This window comes from Pteropus vampyrus, unplaced genomic scaffold (assembly GCF_000151845.1).
Source record: "Pteropus vampyrus isolate Shadow unplaced genomic scaffold, Pvam_2.0 Scaffold140, whole genome shotgun sequence".
NCBI lineage: Eukaryota > Metazoa > Chordata > Mammalia > Chiroptera > Pteropodidae > Pteropus > Pteropus vampyrus.
The window spans coordinates 2599256-2622286 of NW_011888921.1; the positions used below are offsets into that span (position 1 = coordinate 2599256).

Genomic DNA, 23031 nt, shown 5'->3' on the forward strand with positions numbered 1-23031 from the left:
CCCGCCGAAGCCCCGCGTCCGCCCCGTGCCCGCGCCCGCCCGCTCGCTCGCGAGTCAGCTCTGCCGCCGCTGCCGCTCTAGCACAGGCGGAGACACAGAGACACACAGACTCTGAGAGCAGTTTTCGTGCAACTCAAAATTAGCGCGGGCAGGTTTAACATCGATAATCGGCTGCGAAATGATCCCGGCAGCCGGGGGCATAGCCTCGGCCCCGTCGCCCTCGGTTTATACAGCTAACAAAAGAAACCAGGACCTGTCTCCAAATAGCCATCTTAGGCTTCAAGGCTAGGCAGAAGCTGTAGGCCTCAAAGAAGGGCCTATGGAGATGGATAGATCTGGGAGAGGGATCGGAATCGGCCCCGGCTCCAGCCCCCCCAGAACCTGCGGACGTCGCTGTCCGGAACAGTATTGATCCTTTTGAACTTTTTTTTTTTAGTGTAAACGGACCGCGTTGAGATTTAAAAGGGGGCGACAGAGGGACTTGCGATTGGTTATTGTCCGGGCTTCAAAAACAAAACAAACCCACCAGACAACCTCCCCCCCGCCCCCCCAAACAAAACAAGTGCTATTAAATACAGGGCTCACGGGTGAAAACATAGTGATTCAAGCAGCCCTTGCTTAGTAACTCTTACGGATCGATGCGAAACACCCATTGATGCCTAGGTATCTACAGATCTCTGTAGAATGGGTATTTATTTCATAGTTAGGTTAGAGTTTTCTTGGATTGTGCATTTTCAGACAAGCGTGGCTGTGTTTTTAACAGGTTTCTGAGAAGAATCAGTGGGGAGAAATTGTTGAAGAGTTCAACTTTCCCAGAAGTTGTTCTAACGCTGCCTTTGCTTTAAAACAGTATTACTTGCGGTGAGTAGTAGTGACTCTTGCACAGTATTTGGAAATAAGGGACTTATGGGGAGATTTGTTTTTAGCAAAAACAAAAACCACAAAACAAACCTTGTATACCAGTTTCTAAACTTGTTAATTTCAGTCTGGGAAACATTGAATATCCATAAAGCGAGGTTGTAGGATGGTGAAAGTTTTCCTCACCCAGTTTAGGATTGTTTACATGTTTCATACAGAATTATTACAGGTGACACGCCACCCCCCACCCCACCCCCCCCATTCTTGGTAAACATTCTTTTGTGACATTGTTATTGATTGCTTGGTCTTAACAGAGGGGTAGAAAGGTGATGCTTAGTAAAAAGAGTTAAAGAGAGTTAATGAAACTTTGTATCCCTTGAGAAAATTTTTTCTTTTAGAAACTCCTTTGCCTTTTTGGATTCTAAGATTTTTTAAAATTGAAACCTCTTGAGTGGAACACTGTCACTGAGCAGTTTTTCAGCAGAATATTTCTACATAGCATAAAAATTTGATGCCTTAGCGACCAGGATTGTTTTTAGAATTTTTATTTTTTATTTTTTTGAACTTTTGAGTTACCTGAAAACGTTCAAAAGGATTATTGTATATTCAGGAAAATTAGGGATACTATTAAAGGAAATTCTGTGATTTGGATTTTTTTTTCATTCTTCCCACCCCCTTTTTTTAGACTATTTATTTGACAAGGTAAATTTCTTACGCAGTTGGTATGTGATACAGTTTAGATGATATATTTTGTGATTCACCTTTATTTTTTTCTCTCGGTTTTTCTCCTAGGAATATTTTTATGTTGTAATTTATTATGAGGTTATCTTTTATTTTTATGTTTACTTACACATAGAGAGTCCTTAGTTGGTGGTCGTTATTTCAAACTAGTGATCCTTATATTTATTACTTTTTAATAATTATAGGATGGCCTTTTTTATTAGATAATGTGGCTTCTGGATCATTTCGTTTAAGTTTGGCATTTATCAGTGTGTATATTCAGTGTTATGTTTCGCTTTCTGAAATGGGAAATGTAGTAATTGCACAGGTGTACTTTCTATTGGCTATCTTAGATTGACTTCAGGCTTGAAGCTGAAGAGTTCGTGGAACTGTGGGTAGTTACTGAGGTACACAGAAGTCTAGAAAATATTAAGTATGATTAGTTGTTATCTGTTGTGTGTGTGATGGCATGTGTGTTAGAGTACATTTTAAAATAAAGTAGTAAAACAAAGCAAAGTAAAGCAAAATTTACCTCCAAAACTGTTGATATAGTAATGTGGTAAGAAATAGAGAATTTTATATTTATGAGAATATTCATTTGCTCATTTCCATTTATAATATTGAGAGGAATACTGTTAATACACATCTTGGTTTTCTGGTAATCAGTTTGAACAATTTGGATTTTAGACTATTTAAAATGCACATTTAAAGTTATGCTTGATACTTATTGGATAGATAGATTGATGGAAATTTAATATCTGTAAGGTACTGTTTGATCTATGTGGTTCAGGAGATGTGTGTTTTTTGAAGAATTTACATTTATCCTAACAGGATTTTATTATAATCAATTAAATGACTGGATTTCCAGGTTTTTAAAGGTTACATAAATATTGTTTTTCCATTTGTGATTTCTATCTTGGGATCATATCATCCACTGATTAGACTTATAGGTACTATTTTTAACTTTATAGTTTCATGGTTGTTTGCAACTTTTTACATTGTTCTCAGATCAGTTTGAGCTTTGTGCTCTTACTAGAAGCTGCTTTTTGAACTATATATTTAGCTAAAATTGTTTTTCCTCTATATGTCATTCTCCAGGTTTGTTTTTGTAGGGTTGTAGCTAGGCTACTAGGAAAAAAGTTGAAGTATTTGTTTTGGAAAATAAAAACCATGTGAAGATTTGCATGGCTTCTAAAGAAATACAAAAGAAATATGCTGGTCAAAAATTGGGTACTACCAACCTCGAAAGATTTTTTTTCCATAGTAGTGTAATGTTGCACAGTTAGAGGACATGTATTATGCTGGGTTTTACACCTTCCCCTGAAAAATCTTAACTGGCAGCCAGGATGCCAAGCTTTCACATTAATTCTTTTACTTAACCATAAACGTGCCTCGTCAAAGTAAGAAATAGTAATCAAGTGACTTTGTAAGTTCCCTCTTTTATATATCATATTGAATATCATAGTTTCTGATGAGCAGATAATGTGTTTTATAAATCACAATTGGAATAACTTTTTAATAATAACTGCTTTTTTATTTGACCTATTATAAGACTGTCATTACATGTGTTCTCATTTACTCTGCAAGTTTAATATTTGCTGACATTCCTTTGTAATTTTGTTATTGGATGGTTGGCTGTTAGCATAGTATTTTATGATATATCTTCATGATATTACAGACATTGAAATAAAGAAGAGCAAGCTAGAATGCTGGCCATGTATACATTCTAGCATTTTTATTTTCGTTTTGGTATAAACATAGACAGTCATTAAATGTAGTGACTTGAGTTTAGTGGCCTGCCAAAAGTTTGCTTGATTCTATTAAACATACATTTATGCGGTTGTAGTTTGTCTACAAAGATTTCTCAAAGTCTAAAAATGAAAATGCAATAGATTGTTTCAACATTAGCATTTAATATTTTTTAAACAAGTGCTTACTGATCATGTGTAAAAGTATTCTAAAAATTGGATATTAATCATCTATGATGTCTTTATATTTTGTGTGCACTCAGTTCCTTTCTTGGCATGTATATCTCAATATATTCTATAAATGCTTATTATTAGATTATCCCTAAAGTATAAAAGAAAAAGTTATAATTTCCCACATTTTGTAAATGGAAAAATTAAAGTGCAAAAAAAAAAAAAAATCTAAATGGCTTTAGGGGCATTTGTTAATTGAGCAAAAAAATTGTATTCCTGACATGTGTTTAATCAGTCTGTTATGAATTCAGTTTGTTAGTTACAAATGAATTTAAGAAATTAAAATATAATTGGAAATTATATATGGTTAAATTTATGCCCAAGTGTATCTGTACCCAGTATGTTCCTTATTTACTCTGTGAATTTTTGTTGTTGTTCTGTTTTGGTGCTAAAATTGAAGGACAAATTAGCGCTCCTATTTCTGTTAAGAATTTGAAGTCTTTGTATGAAGATTTAGGTAAATGTTTCAAATACTTACTTGAAGAATTTTGTTTTGCTTGCTGACTCCAGTATACAGCTATAGTCAAGGTTAGCTTGATGTTTCCATTATAAAACTTGATTTTTGGAAAAGAAGTGAAATATCTTGGACATTAAAAATTTATCGTATACAAAATTACATATTACTGGTTTTCTTACAATAAGTGATTTTTTTATACATATCTGCCTTTAGAATAGTCAGAAACTTAATTGTAGAGTTCTACCCACCATAGTGAATTTTCATTTGCATTGTGATTTATTCTGTTCCCTTTGGTGGATAAAGCCCTCAAATTATATCAATAGAGTTTACATTTATCAGTTAGAGTGGATACACTCACGTGTTCTGTAGTTAGTATCTACCATGTAGATTACTTCTTTTAAGAGAAACCCTTGTATGAGTCACTTGAGGTTAAGTGAAAGAATGCTTTAAAATTGTAATAAATAGGTAAATAAAGTAATACATTGAATTTGTGAATTGATAAACAAATTGCTCTCAATCAGGGAAGGAAAATAAAAGTAATATGGAGACTAGAAGAGCAACTGTATCTAAATAAATTATTCACATATGCATTTTAAATTTAATTTTATAAACTGTATCCTTTCATTTTGAAAACCTTGATTTTGAGATCTTCTGATAGTCTGTTACATTTTAAAGAGCATGCAGAGTTGTTGAAAGGAGTAAAAAGTGGAGACTGTTGAAAGCCTGATCAGGTTAGTGTTCTGTCTTATATACCATATTTTAAGCAGTTTAAATTTGCCCCAAAGTAGACATAAATCTCTGAGATAGATAGTTCACTGAAGATACAAATTTCGGTGAGGATTTAGGCTAAGAACTCTAAATTCCCAAAATGTTTATATGCTTTTTTCATTTACATTTTCTGCCTTAGATGTTAACTAAAAATGTCTATTTCTAAATAGGAGTAGTTTTTTCTAATCCTATCTCTGCTCTGTTGTGGAGTCAGTATTTTCATAGTTGGTCATGTGTGAAATCCATTATAACTTTGAGAGAAAAAGTATCTCTTCTGTGAATCTTTTATATTCCCAAACTAAGTGACATTGGAAGTTAGAAAGGAAGGAAAAACAAACATTTTAATTTATTGGTGTTTGGGCGCATTAGAGAGCAAGTACTCAATACATATTTTGAGGTAAAATATTTAGAGTTGTTATTATTATTTGTTGAAGGCTGTTTTTTGGTCATTTTCCAGAGTGGTATAGACCCTGCTAAAGTTTACTGGTAAAAATGGGGTTTACTGGTAAAAGTGGGGAATTAGAGAGACATATGAGGCAGGTTTGGGGGGAATTCTCGTTTCTGCCTCTTTGATCTGCTACCACCATCATCACCATACTCTTTGTTATTCTGGATCAATTAGAATAGAAATTCCTCATTTGTGCTGTATCTAACACTTGTTTTCCTGAAATGTCAGCATGTTTCCTTGAAAAAAAAGCCCCAAGACTTTCAGCAATAAAGCTAAACCTAGGTTACTGCAGGACTTCTTAGAGACTATGTTTTATTAACGTGCATTGTGGATCTGTAGACAGTTTGGAGAAACAAACACTAGTTATTACCTTCCTCCCCCCACCCATAGTAAATGGTGCTGCCCAAACACCACTACACACCGGAGGGGTACAGTGTGAAACCCCATGTTTGGGGAACACCCACTGAGTTCTGTGGAGCACAGTTTGGGAAACATCAAGCTAGAAGAAATGCAAATTAAGGAAGAAAAACTTTTAATGTGGCAAATAATGAGGAAAATGAGAAATGAGAGGTAATTATGTATATGTATGTAGAGATATAGAAATACAGATTTAAATTATTTTATGGAGCTATTATTTGCATATCTTTATCAATGGTTATACAAAATTATATAGGTAATACTTGTTAAATACTTTTTTGAGTAGGGGGATGTTAAAATTATCTTGTGTTCATTTGCCAGGAAAAGAAAAGTGAAGAAATATTGCAGTCCAAATAGAAAAAGAAAAGTTGAATCTTTAAGATAGTTGGTCCAGAATGGGGAAGGCTGCTCTTGTAGATGCATAACAATATTTTTCTGCTGTTTAAACTATAATGTTACAAAAACATATATGACCATAATGAAGATTTTTAAGCCTCTGACAGTGGTTCATGTATTGGCATGATATTCTTTATGATGAAATAATTTACAGTTAATTGTATTTCATTGGTTAGTTTTCTTTTAACTTAAAATTCTTAACTTGAACCAGTAACCCTCAGAAGGCAAGTAACTGCTCTTTATTTCCCCCGTTTTCTATCATTCTAACTAGAGGCTTCTTTTTTAACAGGATAGTTATATTGAAAATTTTGTTTTTTTAAATTTGTTGAAACAAGCTTCTCTAAAGAATTATAGCAGAATCATTGATCACATTGCTTTAGAACATTGTATTTTGAAATAGTAATTACTTTTGTTGAAACATGATAGTCCTGCCAAAAATTTGTATTTACTTCAGTTCTACAACTTTAAAAACTGAGAAGTCATGTCATGAATTTTGATATTAGGAAAGGCTGTTCAGAAGTAACATTGGTTTAAGGACCAAACTTACTGTAGTTAAAAATGGAGATGTTATGATTAAAGATTATCTTCAAATATTTTGTCTTGAAATTGTAAGGATAATTTTTAGGAAAAGCCAAAGTATTGGCTTTTGAATTTAAAATAAATGTAAATATCATGGTTAATTCAGTTATCTATAGTAGAGTCAAAGAAATAGGCAGCTTGAATCCTTTTATTCAGAAGTACACAGAAATGCATATGTGCTGATTGATACTGGTATTGGTTACCTATCATAAAATTTGTTAATCCATCCACTTACTAATAAAACTTTTGGGAGACCTGGAATAGATGGTTTAAAGAGCAAATTGTCACTCTCAGTACCATTTAGATTATGTGTGAATTTCATTAAGCTTTCCAAGAATTGTGTTATTAAAATAGAGTCTAACATACATTTTCCTATTTCAAAACACAAAGGAATTTCACTTGTGCTTGGATACTTTTTGCACAATCATTATGTTATTAATTGGAAGTTAATTCCTTTTTACAAGATACATACCCTGTGGGTGAAGTACATTGCAGTAACCTCTTTGTGATATCTAGGTATAGCTTCCACATTCTGGATCGTTGGCCAAAAATGATAGATCCATAGATCTAATGATAGCTAAGTCAGTGTTGGCAGAGTCCACCCCATCTTACTGCAAGAGAATTTTGTGGTGGAGCTGAATCTGTTGCTTTGGCTGTTTTGTGTAGTCTCTTAACAGTTTCTTTTTCCTTTTCCTATCATGCAGTTGATTTGTTGAAGTATTAGGGTCATTTGTCCTTTAGTGCATCCCAGATTCTGGATTTGGTCAATCCCTTCCTTTTAGTGTCAGTTAACCTGTTCCTCTGTCCCCTGTATTTATTTCCTGAAAACTGATAGTTAGATCTAAAGGTTGATAACATTCAAATTCAATAGTTTAGGCATACTTAATAGGTAGTGCTATGCTCTTCAGCAGATCATGAGGCATATAATGTTTAATTGTCCTGTTTTAGTGGTGCAAAGATTGATTATTGGTTTTAGGTATTAATAGTCTGAAACTATATTTTTAAAAAGTGTGCCCTAGATGATTCTTAAGTACACTGAAGTTTGAGAACAGCTGATCTAGGTATTGTAATGAAACCAATTTAGTTGCTGAGATAACTGGTTTAACTTGGCATCAACATGTTGGCCAAGGCTACATCTAGAACAAAACCTCTAGGTGACATCTGGTCTAGGGCACCTGCTCAAACTGCACCTGTCATCTCTAAGCAGAGCCTAGACACACCCTATACTTTGTCTCTGGGCTCTAGAGACGATAACAAGGGCTCCACTTCAGTTAAAGGAAAAAAGTGGTAAATGAAACTACTGTTTTGTACTTATCCTAACTATATTTGTGTTATTTGGATTTTAAAAAATTAATTAAAAATAAGTTTTCCTTAATAGCTAGGTGGGTTTTTTTCTGTGTAGTACATTATCTTATTCTTCCCAACTGGAATACCATTTGTTTTATTGAATTTATTGAATGCTTTTTTTTCTCTTTGTGAAAATTTTGTTGGTCTGTCCCAGTACTGCTTAGGGGATTTAACTTATATTTATAAATGCCTATGAAAATAACAGTACTAATAATAGCCTGTTTTGTTGAATGTACTTTGTCTTCATTTATCATTTCAAATTTCAGAAGTAATTACTGTTATTTAATTTTAGAAAAATTACATTTAGAAAAATTTTTTACACTACTAAAACTTCTTCTGGAGTATATGTGATATTTCTTTTAAAACAACGTTGTAGGTTATATCCGTTGTTTGAATATACATCTTATTGTGAAATATGGACAGCATCTATAATTCTTGTCTTTCCGAGTTCTTACTATCATACTTGGTAAGTTCTTACAGCGTTTAATGGTCAGTTGCTGTGTGCACAAAGATGATTTTTATTATGTAATTATGACATACACATCTTTCATGTTTTTGGATGAAATTTTATTTTGTCCCTCTCCTAGCCCATTGATTACTTTTAAATAAGTAAATTGTTACTTGAAACATACATGAGGTCAGTAGGAACATTCTTTTAAAACAGGACAAAGAGACTAAGTTAAAGTCCTATGTAGAAAATTCCTAACCTGTAGTACTTGAGAGATGGGGCTGAATTTAAATTTGTCGGTAATGTGCCCCATGTTGATCACAACTTTCCATAATGGTTTATAGATTAAGTGAATTTTCAGTGTACTTGAGCTCAGATCAGGCATCTTAGTACTTCATAAACAGTAGTACCTTAGCAGGCTATACCTCCAAGTACACTCACAAGTAATAGGTCAAGAGTGCTTAAGTGGTTTGGTATAATGTTTTTAGTTTACACGATTAAAAAGTCAAACTTCTGAATTTCTGAATATTCTTTCCAGGTAGCCCCGTATTGCAATGTATTAATTTAGTCTACTAGTAAAAATCTGAGAAATGGTGAACCTTTTTTCTTTGACATGTTTTTTTTTTAATTGTTCGTTTTTTGCTATCTATCTGGGAACTCTTGTTTACTCTTCATTAATATCAACCAGTTGTTATAATTTTGCCACATTTGCTTTTTATTTTTCTCTTATTGTGATGGTATGTATATATACACACACATTATTATGTTATTACTCTTTAATCCTTAGATATCATTGCAGATTAATTCCCTTTACTCCGAAATATAAGTGTGTATCACCTCAGAATAAAAACATTTTCTTATGTAATAATAGTACAGTTGTCAAATTCAGAAAACTTAGCATAGATATAATCATATTATCTAATATACAGACCTTACTCAAATATTACCAGTTGTCCCAGAGATGTCTTTTGTGGCAGGCATACCCACCTCCCCAATCAATGATCTCATATTACATATCTCTAGTTTTTCAGCCTTTCTTTCATGGTACTTTTTGAACAGCACAGACCAACTATAGTATAAAATTTGGATTCGTGTGAAGGTTTTTCAGGATTAGATTTAGGTTAAGCATTTTTGGCAGGTGGCATGTGATGTCACTTTATCTCACTACTGCTAATGTTAACTTAGGTGGCATCCTCCTGGTTAGTTTCCATTTTCTCTTTTGTAATTAATAAGTAACTTGTGGGGACGTACTTTGAGACTGTGTAAATATATTGCTCATCGTCAAACTTTCACCCAATAGTTTTAACATCCATTGATGATTCTTGCCTGAATCAGTTATTATAAAGGATGTATAATGCTTGTTTTCTAACTATTATTTTTTCTATATTTATTAGTTGGCAGTCTATGATAATAAAAAATTTTCATTCTTATTTATTTATTAGATTTTTATTTTATACAATGGATTAAAATCTATTATGCATTTTATTGCTTAAATTTAGCCAGTAGGAGCCTTTTCAAGCTGACTCCTGTGTCTTTTTTTAACATGTTCCCATTATTTTTGAGCTCTTCCTTGCTTTAAGACAAGGTAAGATCTTCCAACTTGTGTTTTCCTTATCCAGCTCCAGTATCAGCTATTTCTCCAAGGAGTCCTGGTTCCTTTTAGTGCGGAATAGTATATAGAAACCAAGCTCTGGGTGGTAGGTATGCTCATTGTTATTGGGTTATCTTTTTTCCTTCAAACCCTTTCAGAGGACAGAGCTAGGAAGTTTATTTATTTTAAATACAAATGTACATATTCTTTGAGTACTACATCAATCCCTTTTGATGATACATCTCCAAAAATTTGAAAATAGGTTTGCATAAAGGTACTAGATTCGCAAAAGATTACTCATATGGCATATGTTGCTATTAGAAAATATTGGAAACAGCCTAAGTGCCATTATATGGTTGGTTGTACTGATTGCCCTAAATTATTAGTCCACACAAGTTTCTTGTTGCCTTCTTCCATTCCATGTATCTCCCTTCACCAACATTGAGAACCCTAGTTCCCAATACCAATATATTTACTCATCTTGTCAGTTCTATAACACATAGAGAATACTTTCAGAATTGTTATATCCATACCACTACAAACAATAAACCTGCCAAGAAGAGTTAAAAATTTGTTTGCAGTTCTTTTTATGTTCATACTGAAGCTATATCACCAGTAAAGTATTGTGTTAAAAAATTCACAGTGATTGGATTCTTTTTTCCCCGGGTATAGTTATTTACTTAAAATACAGTAAAATTTATATTATTTTCATTCGTATTCAATTTTGTATTTTTCTGCATTCTCGTTCTTTTAATTTTATTTATGAATATATAAAATACTTAATATGATTCTAAAATTAAAATTTAATAGAAGATATACTTGCCCTCTTCTCTTCCCTGTCTCTTCTACTCCATTCCCACCCATGCTCTGTTGCTAACCGGTATCTTTAGTTTCTGGTTATTCTTCCTGTGTTTCTTTTTGTAAAAATAGGGAGATATATGCATTCTTAGTTCCCTTTCTTAAAATGAACACAATTTTTTTTGTATTTTTCCTTTTTTCACTTACTATATCTTGAATATTACTCTAAATCTATAAAGTCCCATTTTTTTTTTTTACAGCTGCATTATATTCCATTGTGTGGATATATTCTAGATTATTCAACCACTCCACCGTTTAATGGCACTTAGGTTGTTTCCAATATTTTCTAATAGCAGCATATGCCATATGAGTAATCTTTTGCAAATCTGGTACCCTTATGCAAACCTATTTTCAAATTTTTGGAGATGTATCATCAAAAGGGATTGATGTAGTACTCAGAATAAATGCATATGTAGTTTTATTAAATATTGCCAAATTCCCTTTGTTGGAGAGAAATATTTTTTATTCCTACGAGCAGTCTACGAAAGTACCTATTTCCCACGGCTTAGCCATGTGTTGTCAAACTTTTAAAGTTTTATCAGTCTTCAGAGTTAAGGAATGGTATCTCACTATATTTTAATAATTATGGTTTTATGTAGCATTTTTTAAACCATATTTTTTATTTTTTAGTTATAATTTGCATATAATATTATATTAGTTCCAGGTGTACAGCATAGTGATTAGACATATATATAACTCACGAAGTAATCATCCTAGTAAATCTAGTGCCTCTGTATAGTATGTTTTAATATTTTGTGCCATTCCCATCTCATAGTTCTTTTTTTATAAGGTTTTCTTGAGTATTCTTTTATGTTTATTTTTCTATATGATTTTTTTCTTTCTTTTTTCTGTGGTATCTCTTATTCACAGATCCCTCACTCAGACATGCTTGGGTGCAGGTTGTGTGTTTTTTTTGTAGAGTTTTAGATGGGGACATCTGTCACTCCGCATGCTTCTGACATCCTCTATATGATCTTTAGTGTCAGTTTGTTCTAGTTCTGGAAAAAATCTTGCGGGTTTTTTTTTGTTTTTTGTTTTTTTTTTTACGGAGATCACATTAAATTTATAAATTACCTTAGAACTGACATCATGATGGTATTGAGTTGACCTATCCAAGAATAATGAAAATCTTTCTATTCAAATCTTCTTGTCACTCGAGTCTATAAATTTTCCTTTTACAGATTTTGAACATTTAAGTTTATTCTTAAGTATATTATTGTTTTTGTTGTTATAACAGTTTTTCTCATCCATTATATCTTCTAATTGGTTATCATTTATATGAAAGATTGTTTTATATTATAATCTGCTACCTCAGTTGTTTTACTGTTTGTATTAGTTTTATTATTGATTGAAAAAATTTTAGACATACTAGAGTGTCATCTGCAAATAAAGATAGTTTTACTTCTTTTCTAAATTTTATGCCTTTAATTATTTTATTTTGTCTAATTGTATCAGCCACCATTTAATAGTTAGGAAGATGAGGGCATCTTTTCCTTGCCTTGAGGCTGACCTTAGTTTGATATTTCTAGCATGTCCTCAGTTAGTAAGATGCTGTTAGTTCTGTGTTCTTGATGCAGTCTTAATTCTGTATATTCTAATATACAGTATTTCTATATCTGTTTGTTGAATGAACAATAGTGTTGGTCTTCCAAATCAGATTTAGTGATGTTTTTTATATGTTTTATCTACTAGCATTTGGCTTTAATTTTTTAAATCTAATTATGTCTTTATCTATATTCAAGAAGAGAGCTAATACTGAATTGTTTATATTTGAATGCAAATATTTCTCATGTTCGAGGAATTTAACGTAAATAGAAATCAGCTAAAATGCTAAATGATAACTTTAGAGGAAAATTATCTTTCTTGTTCCTTATATCCAGTAGCAGTCTTTACTATTTGATTCTTCGTTGGCCATTGCATCACTTGTTATACAAAAACAAGGCACTTGTTACACAAAAACAAGGCAATTTATATTAAGACTAATATAAATAGTGATTTGATCATTACTTGATTTTTATATTCTTAAGATAGATAGTAATTGTTTTAGTTTAAAAGCCTTTATAGGTTATCTACTCTGTGGAAATGAAAAGCAAGTTCATATTTTAGTTATAATCAGAAATCTTATATGCTTGTTTGGGTGAATCCATTCAAATCCGTTGCCACTAAATTAAATGTGTTATGTTTTTACATTTTATATTTGATCTTCAGAATTAGACGTAATTTGGATATTAAAGTCTTGTTGTTTTGAGAGTGGTTTAGAATATCTCTTTTAATCTCCTTTATAAACTGTGGGAGTTAGCTTAAGTGGGTGTATGTGTACGTGTGTGTGTGTGTGTGTGTGTGTGTGTGTGCGTGCGTGCGCGCGCGCTTATGTGTGCATGCATACAGCGCTATTTATTAGCTTTAAACAGGTTGCTTGGTAATTTCTTGGTCAGTTCCTGGGCATACAAAATCTTATCTGTATTTACCAAGCATTACACTTTTAAGGAACTAAGTTGAGATAGACATTAGTATTACATGTAAATTAAATGTTTCATGGAGACCTAGTTATAGAGCTTACTTACTGAGCCTGAAATTTAGATTACCAAGATAGGAGCAAGAAGTATGTAGTTAGCAGCAATTGGATAATGGCTACTGAATCTATCAATTCATAGTATCATCATTCTTAGAACTAAAAGGGTTTTTAAGGACGTAGTCTAGCCTACTGCTTTCAGGTAGGGTACAAATAGGATATTTTTTCTGGTAGGCCTGCATAAGGATAATTGATTTGCCTAAAATCACTGTTACTGAATGATGGGAGGGGAAAGCAGAGCCAATTCAGAGCTGCCTTTATTACTCTAGGCACTCTATTCTAATTTAAGAAGGATAAATGTAGAAGATTGTCAGATTTCTTTGCTACTATAAAACATAACCTTTACTTCTACGTTAAGATGATTCTACTGACACATACCATTTGTGAGGAATAGGTATTAAATTGTTGGCTAGTATAGATGATAAATATGTCCTTGATTTAGCATTCATATCCAAGATTTTATGTCTATCCTCTTCCTGTCCAAAAGATTACGTTTATGAGACAGGTTAGTATTACTTGGCTCTTGAAGAGGGCCCATAGCAAAACATGTAATAATTACCAAGAAAAAATTCTTTTTACTTCAGATAGTCATTATTTTAAATGTTTTACTTGGAAAACTTAAACTTGCATATTTGGTAAAGCTGGCCAATAATTTTGTGTATGTGTTTTAATAACCAGGAATACTAATTTAAATTTTTCAGTCTGGTAGATTATTTTTTAGATGGAGACCTCTACTGGAAGTATGAAGCAATAGATGGATTCTATTATACATTATAAAATATCTGAACAAATGAATGGTAGGGAGCTTTATTTTAAAAATAGTCAATGTAAAGCATCCTAGAGTCCTTTTAAAAGAATCTTATGATACTTTAGATAAGATACTTTTGGTTTATGACATCTTAAGTTTTATGAAAATCAGAATACTAAGTTTATATTTTGAGTTTTTTTAACTGTTTCTTGAATTTGCCCTGTGCCAACCACTGTACTAAATGGTTTACAATTATTCATTTCTTCTTCACACCTCCCTGTAACATAGGTACTGTTATATTGTTATCTCGATGTTATAGAAAACAGGACAAAGGTTTAAAAATCTTTCCCCAAGTCACATAGTAAGTTGAGGAGCTAGTATTTGAACCTGGACCACATAGATCTAGAAGAAGACATACTGTATTGTCTTCTCCCGAGTGCACATGATTACTAATTTATTTTTAAAAGTATGTAAAGACAGGACTTAAAGAGAATAAGCAAAATATGAAAATTGTTGAGGTAGTGTGTCATTGTGGCTTTTTATTTTTAAAAATTCTTTAATGTATCTTTTTACAGTAAAACATGTGCTGCAGTACAGTTTATAGTATAGTTCACTTCTACATATGTTCATTTTTTCGGGTTTTTACAACTCTACAAGATTGGTATTTTCCTACCTTATAGATGAGGAAAAAACCTTTAATTACTGTTGTTTTATTACCAAAGTCTTGAGATCAAGGACTTTTTTAAAAAAAAAATGTATATATCTCTTAAAGCCCTTATGTTAACATTTGACACATTATAGTTTATTTGAATCAGATCCCCTGACACTGGGGAGATGTTTATGATATCAGGTGGGTATGGTGGGCTTCATAGCAAATGGAAAATCTAATTTGGGAAATTCTGAAAGAATTGAAAAATTCTAAAATATAGAGTTAGTAGTATAAAGTTACATTGATCTGGCCCTAAACTTAACCTTTTCTTGTGCGGTTTTAGGAAACAAGCACCAAAGGTCAGTTTTGGTTGTAGATATAAATTAACATTGTGATAAAAATGGCATTTTGTGCAGTTTAATATAGCACTTAAACTACTTTCTTTAAGATAAAATAGACACTAGTGTCTCCCCGTCTCCTTACAAGCTACAACAGGATAGAATCTTCTGTAAGAGTTGACCCAGAGTAGTATTGATTTTGTTTCAAACTAGAGTGTAAAGATCCAAGGATTTTGCAAAGTAACTATTATTTTGGGGGGGAAAAAAAAAGGATACTGGGAATGATGTGGTAACTCATTGGAGGCATCATACTAATAGCTAGCATTTATCGAACATTTATAATTTGCCAGGCACTGCGCTCAACCTGCATTATTCTAGTCTTTAGAACCGTCCTATAAGATTGATACCATCATCATCATTTTATAGATGAGGAAACTTAGATTTAGAGAGCATAAGTAACTTACACAAGGTCACTCTACTACAAAGTGGTGGCACTGGAATTTAATCCAGATCTTCTGCCTCCAAACTCAACCATGATGCAGAATACTGCCCTTTATTCATTCATTCAGTGAATGATGAATGATTGATCATTTTTCATTTGCCAGACACTATTCTCTGCACTGGTCATACATGAGTGATGAAAACAAAATATTTTACCCTTTGGAGCAAGGAAAGGAGACAGAAAAAAATAAGTAAAACAATATATTAGGTAATAATAACTGCAAGGGGGAAAATAATGCAGATAAAGGAGATAGCTTTCAAATAGAAGAGTGTTACATCTTTAGATAGAGTGGACAAGAAAAGTCTTTCTAAGACAGTGACATTAAATAGAGACCCAAAGGAGATGAAGGAGCAAACCAGGTAGATAAGAGTGAACAAACAGCAATAGAGCATGCCTGGTATGTTTGAGAAACAATAAGGAGGCCACCATAGTAGCTAGAGCGAGCAAAGAGAAGTCGAGTATCAGAATCATAGATAAAGAGAACTAGTTGCAGATCTTGGTAGGGCCTTTGTAACGTCTTTGCCTTTTACTGAAGCCATTGGAGGATTTTGAGCAGTGAAATGCCATTATCTGTGTCTCTCTGGGTGTTTTGCTATAAGCAGATTAAGGCGTGGGGAGGGGGTGTCAGGGCAGAAGCAAGGAAATATGTTAGAGGGCCAATAAAATAATCCAGGTGAAAATGATATGATGGTGGTTTGTACCAATGATGTTCCCAGCTCTTGAGATGGTGACAGGTAGCCATATTTTGGGTATCTAAAGTTTCAAATCTAAAACTTTCAAGTCTTTAATTAGCAAATGCTACTTAAATACTGATAACTCATCAGGTGTCAACTTTTTATACCTTTTCTATTATAAACTTTATTTTCCTTAATTATCAAAGTATAGTAACATGCTCATTGTATACAATTTAGAAAATACAAACAAGTGGAAAATATTAAGTACTATTAATATCTAAGATTTTTTTCCTAGTCTTTTGCATAAGGACTGAACTTTAAAATCTGTCTACTGTAAGCTGTCTCTCTGTCTCTCCTGCTAAAATGTTAACTCCTTCAATGCAGGAGCTATGCTCTTTATTTCTTTATCTTGGGTATCTGGTTCATAATAAGTGCTCAGTACTACTTATTTGTTTGAATTAACTATACCAATCAATTGGGTGCCATATCCTTGCATATTCTTTGAAGACAGATACTATGTTTTTTCATTAGTTTTAAGACTTGGTGAATGGGCAGTCATAAGTGTTGTTAGACTTAATGTACTCTGAACTCTAGCCATGCTTATCTATTTATAGTTCTCCAAACATGCCAAGTTTTTCTTGCCTCTTGATCTTTGCATGTGGTGTTTTCTCTGCTTGGAATTCTTCTTGCCTGATATATCCACCTTTGAAACTTAACATAAATGGCGCCTTCTCTAAAAAGCCTTTTTTTAATCTCCTTAAAGATCTTGAAGTCATCCTTCTTTACAATCCCCCTTTTCCCTGTTTATACCTCTATTGTAGACCCTTTAATGACTTTTCATGTCTGTCTCCCTTATTGTATTGTGAGCCCAAGGAAGTAGGGACTTAGTTTTATGTATCTTCGTAGCCCGTCATCATAACACATGCGTAGTTCATGTATGGCTAAAGGAATCAGTGAATGAATGCTGGAAAGGGTTATTGGAAGTAAGAAAAGGAAATCACTGTGGTTTGAGGGTAGAGAGGAGTTTATGGTAGAGGCCTTAAACTTGATATCCAAAGACAGAAAAAAAATGAGGGAAGAGATGGAGGTCTTTTAAGGTTCAAGGAAAGGGAGGAAATGAGCCTATGTATAGTGTGTTTTATTTGTGTAAATGAACCCTGCCGCATCCTGTTGGTGAAAGGTAAGATTATGCCAAAGATCAGTATCAGATTTATAAGGATTTTGATACCTTATTCTGTACATAGTAAGGATGTAAGGTTTGTGGTGCTTGTTTTTTTAGCAAAAAAATTCCTGATAAAAATGATGTTCGGGGAACATTAATCTTACATTTCTGTATAGGATAGATTTCAGATAGGGGAAAGTAGTGGCAGGAAATGGCAAACACACCTGCCTGGTTTATTCAGAAAATGGGATATTATTTTTATCAAATATTCAGATAAATGAATTCTGTTTTGCATTTTTAAATGAGGCATAATTGATATATTAGTTTCAAGTGTACAATATAATGATTTGATATTTGTATAGATTACAAAATCATCACCACAACTAGTTCAATTAACATCTGTCACCATACATATTTAATTTCTTTTTCTTGTGCTGAAAATTTTCAAGATCCAGTCTTCTACCTACTTTCATATATGTAATACAGTATTATTAACTATAGTCACCATGCTGTATATTACATCCCCATGACTTATTCATTTTATAACTGAAATTTTTATCTTTTGGCATCCTTCCCCCCATTGCATCCACGCCCCACCCCTGCCTCAGGCAGCCACCGATCTGTTTTAAATATCCATGAGTTCAGGGTTTTTTGTTTTTTTGGTTTTTTTGTTATTTTTAGATTCCACATATAAGTTAGATCATAAGGTATTTTTCTTTTTCTGACTTATTTCGCTTAGTATAATGCCCTCAGGGTCCATACATATTGTCTTAAATGGCAAGATTTCATTCTTTTTAATGGTCGAATAATGTTTGTGTGTGTGTGGGTGTGGTGGCGTGTGTGTGTTCGTGTTTGTATGTGTATCACATTTTCTTTATCCATTCATCCACTGATGGACATTTAGGTTGTTTTCATTTCTTGTCTATCATAAATAATGCTGCAGTGAACATTTATTTTTTGATTTCTTTGGAAAACTTCTTAAAAAATAATAGACAAGGAAGTCGTTCAGAAAGCACTTCAGAACCTTGCAGTGTCTTTATGATTATGTTGTAAATACCAGTTTTCATCAGATTGTCAATTTACAGAAGAGCAGGTTAATAGGAAATTTCAGTTGTTGGCAAATTGGATAAACCAACTGGTTACTGTACTTTATTTCAGTGTCTGTCCACAATCATTAGTTTACAGTCAGGTAAAATTTTGGATTATGTGTAGATTAATCTTTTATCTCTATGCTGGCAGGAACTTTTTACAATTTTATTTCTAATTTCACTTTTTTTTCCTTAAGCTTTATAACTCAGCACTTGTTTATTAGCTCAAATAATTTAGCATCCTTTTTCTATTTTTCTAAAACCATGTGAGATAGTGTTTAGTGAGGATAAGGATATATATACACATAACAAAAACAGGCTGGACTGAAGACACATGTACATATTTGATACATTTAGTTCTTTAGAATATATTTTCTAATCTTGGATATTCCTGGACCCACATTTGTGTGGCTCATATGTGTAACTAAGAAAAAAGAATTATTTGCAAAGGGTGCTTGGGAATGAGGAGAATTGTCTAGTTGCATGTGTTTAGGATTACCTTATTAAAATTCTTCTGTAAGGATTTTGCTATTACATGGAATCTTATTTTGACATTAAAATGGTTTAATTTGGTTTGGACATTTCTATATTTTCTCCATTTAAAAGTGATCTCTAAATAGTATTCACAAAGGTTAGTGCTAGTAAATATTGCCTCCACCTTAACTCATCTTAATATGTGAAGAAATAGGTAAACTAACTGAGTAACATTCTGACTACAAAATGAGGAGAGGTATTCACAAACGACAATAATCCAGCATTTAGAATGAAATTAATTTTTCCTAAACTTCCTTACCTGTAACATCCAAGATATGGGATTACTTTTATCTATAAAAGCAGAGGAAGTTGTAACCTGGACAAAATATAGAGCTCTTTCCATATATTCAGAGAAAATTCAGCAATATTCTTCTTGCTGCCCAGCAGGGAGGATTCAGCCTTCTGAACTATAGCCTGAGTTAAGGAGAAAAACCCAGTTCATTCCTTTCTCTGCATCATTATTATGAGGAAAAGAAGTTTAAACTCCTAAAGAAATATCAAGTCTCCATTCATTGAGCAATTTGGGATGATTGGCTAAGGACCGGTTTTCTTGTTTTCTTTCTTTCTTTTTTTTTTTTTAAATTACAATCTATTTATTTTTTACTAATTTATTTTTAATTTTTAATTTTTTTATGGTTACATTGGGTAAAGAAATCCAGTAAGTTTCAGGTGTACAATTTCACAGTACAGTATATATATATTGCATCGAGTGTTCCTCTCCCATAGTTAGATTTCTTTCTGACCCTTTTACCTGCTTCCCTCTTCCTCTCTGGTAACCACTAGTCTCTTGTCCCTCCTCCCCACTGCCCTCCTACTCTCTGGTAACCACTAGTCTATTGTCCATGTCCATGAGTCTCTGTTTATTTTGGACTGGTTTTTCTCACAAAGATCCTTACGCCAGCATTCTCAAACTGTTAATTAGGTGGGCAGTGGAAAAAAGTATTCCGACTTGAATATAACTTGGAAATTTTGTTGTAAGAGTTAGACATGGTTCTTTTTTGCAACACTTCTCAAAACTACCGTGCTTATGTGTCTTGTGACTGTCCGTGGAATTTTCCAAACACATGTGAGCACATATTATCCTATCCTTTCCCTTTATGGCCTCACCAGCTCCCAGCATGCATATCCACTCACATGGTTACTGTGAACAGTTTCAGAAATGCTACTGTCAGCAAAACTCTTGCTGGATTAAATAGACCCAGCTGGAATAGTCTTGAAAAATGCTTAAGTTACTGATATAGATGTGAAACCACATTGCCCTCCCAGTTCTGGGATACATGGGAAACATAATTGATCATAGACAGCTTGGTTGAAAAAGAGAGAGAACCCACATTTTAATGGCTTTGGTTTAAGTTGCAGTTATTATACTAAAGCAGCATAGAGTTCCTTGAGAGGAATCTTTTGATGTCTGAAGATTATGAACCCTGGTAAGTGAATTAGGAAATATTTAGTATGGAGTGTTGTTAGGATTAGGCTATAACACTTCATTGTGAATTCTTCCTACTGGTATTATCATCTGAACACAATTTGAGAAAGCATTTCAATAAGACCTGTAAATTATCAGATTATCTTAAATATTTGAACTTGAAGAAGAGCCAGGGTGGTTCCTTCAATTAACCATTAGTAAAGGCATCCAATGAAAAATATATTTGTTCTACAACATTATTCTAATATAGTCCTTTAAGTGAATATGCAAAGATCACAAGAATAGTCATTTATCAATTCCTTATGAATAGTTGTATTTCCATTGACAAAGAGATCCCTTAAGACAATACAAGCTTTGTTTCTCTAGAATATAAATAAGCAGAAAGCTTACACTGTATCTTGACATAATACATACTCCTTTCTTGAGAACAATGTGAAGATAACAAATTGGGCATATATTAGGAAATTATTAATGTGGAAAACAAACATCAAGGACATTTCATTAAGTCAGGGTAGATTTAGTCCAACTTCTTAGACTTGCTAATACTCTACAAGATAACAATTGATATTGCAAACTGTATTAGGATATTGGTCTCATTGCTTTTATAAACAGTGTATAACAGTGGCTTACACATGACTTAAGTTTGTTTTCATGTAAAAGTTCAAACATAAATAGTCCAGGACTGTTAATGTAGCTCTAAAGGAGCCCTTCAGCCACCTATTTCTTTGTTATCCTCTACATACGGCTTCCATCTCCTGGTGCCATATGTAGATGGCCACTCCAGCACCTGCCAGCACATCCTCATTCCAGCCAACAGGATAAATTAAAAGTGAGTAGGAAAATAAAGTGAATAGGAACTCATTCTTTCTTAAAGGCATATGCCTTTTCCATTCACATCTTATTGGTCAAAACCTTGTCACACAAGGAAGGCTGGGAAATGTAGTCTTTAAGGTTTTATCAAACATTCATAAAGCTGATCATGTAACAAGCCATAAAGCACACTTTCATACATTCCCCCAAAAGTCACATACAGAAATATCTTGCTAAAACTTCTGTGTGGTAAAAGAACACACACACACAAACTCACACACATACATACATTTATACATTATATGTGATATGTAGAAAGTATATGAGTATATGTGTAGATAGTTAGCAGTCTCTGTTACTCTGAAACACTTTTCCAGTTGATGAAGTGCCTTCCGAGTAATCAAAAGAAGAATAGACTGTGCTTAGTAGAACTTAAGTTGTTTAGTATATTGTATTCTAATTCTCTGTAAATAAGTAACGTATGGATTTAGAGAATTACAGTGTATTAAGTAAAATGAGACACTCAGTTCCTGAAGATGTCTGAGTGTATACGAGTTTTTTAATTAGTTATACACACAATGCATATAGATGTGTGTGTGTATATATATGTGCACTTATGGGAATATAATGAAATCTAATATGATTTGATATGTAAATACTTGATTTATAGACCGTTTATCAAAAATAGATGTTGAACACAAAGTAAAATCAATTAATAGTTTATTAAAATGAGTACTTTTCATTACAGTTGATTTCCACAAAAGGAAAAAAATGGTGACTTAATGATGTGATAATCTACTTAAGTTGTAATGTGATGTAGGAAACTCTAGTTCTTGTTTCAAAATTAAATTACTACAGTTTCGAAATTGTAAAAGTAATTGGTGTACACATCTTGTTTAAATGTAGGGAAATGTACCTATTTGAATATATGCATTAATTTTTATAGACTTCATAATAGTTTGTCTATAAACACATGAACATGAATGACAGTTCCTTTTAGCATAATTTTTATATTAAATTTCAACTTAAATTTAGAAAACTTTTCAAATTATATTTTACATTTGTGAAGTTTTATCGCTGAGCAAGCACTTTTCATGTACATGATATTATTTGATAGTATCCTAAAGCTTGTTTTTAATTATTATTTTCTGATAAATTTAAAATTTTTTTAAGTTTCTTTTTGTCTTAGCTACATTCACATATTTTGACATGTGTTTGTCATCCAGCTCTAAGTATTATACTTAAAATTTCCTCTTTAATCCACAGATTAGTTTTCGGATAGAAGATTTTTAAAGTGCTCTTTGTTATCTATTTTTTGTTGGTTTTAATTTTATTGCTTATACTTTGTAAACGCAGTCTATATTTTGTTGATTTGGAGGGTTATGTATCAGGGTTTCTTTTGTGCCCTATTATATGATCGATTTTTGTGAAGGTTCTGTATAAACTCAGAAAGATTATATTCTGTGTTTGTTGTAATGTCATGTATGTCATGTGTCATTAGGCTTTCAAAATGACATTTTTAAATCTTTCAAATCTTTGCTCTTTTTATTGCTTCATAATTTTTTGAATGCATGTTAACCTACAGTTGGAATTGTTGATTTGTTGGTTCTGCACCACAATTTTCTGTTGCTTTATGTATGTAGAGGCTATGTATATAATATA

The 23031-nt window shown here is 32.7% G+C and overlaps 1 protein-coding gene across 2 annotated transcripts in view; it reads left to right on the forward strand.

Annotated features, from left to right (window-relative positions):
* The first annotated feature begins 643 nt into the window (after nucleotides 1–643).
* The window catches only part of ARID2 (AT-rich interaction domain 2), a 126316-nt gene continuing 103928 nt past the window's right edge, over nucleotides 644–23031 (forward strand). The window contains exon 1 of one of the 2 annotated variants that reach the window (XM_023535443.1): nucleotides 644–861. The gene's annotated coding sequence lies outside the window, so the exon portion shown is untranslated. The remainder of the gene's footprint in view (nucleotides 862–23031) is intronic. The other variant, XM_023535442.1, reaches the window with a different exon arrangement.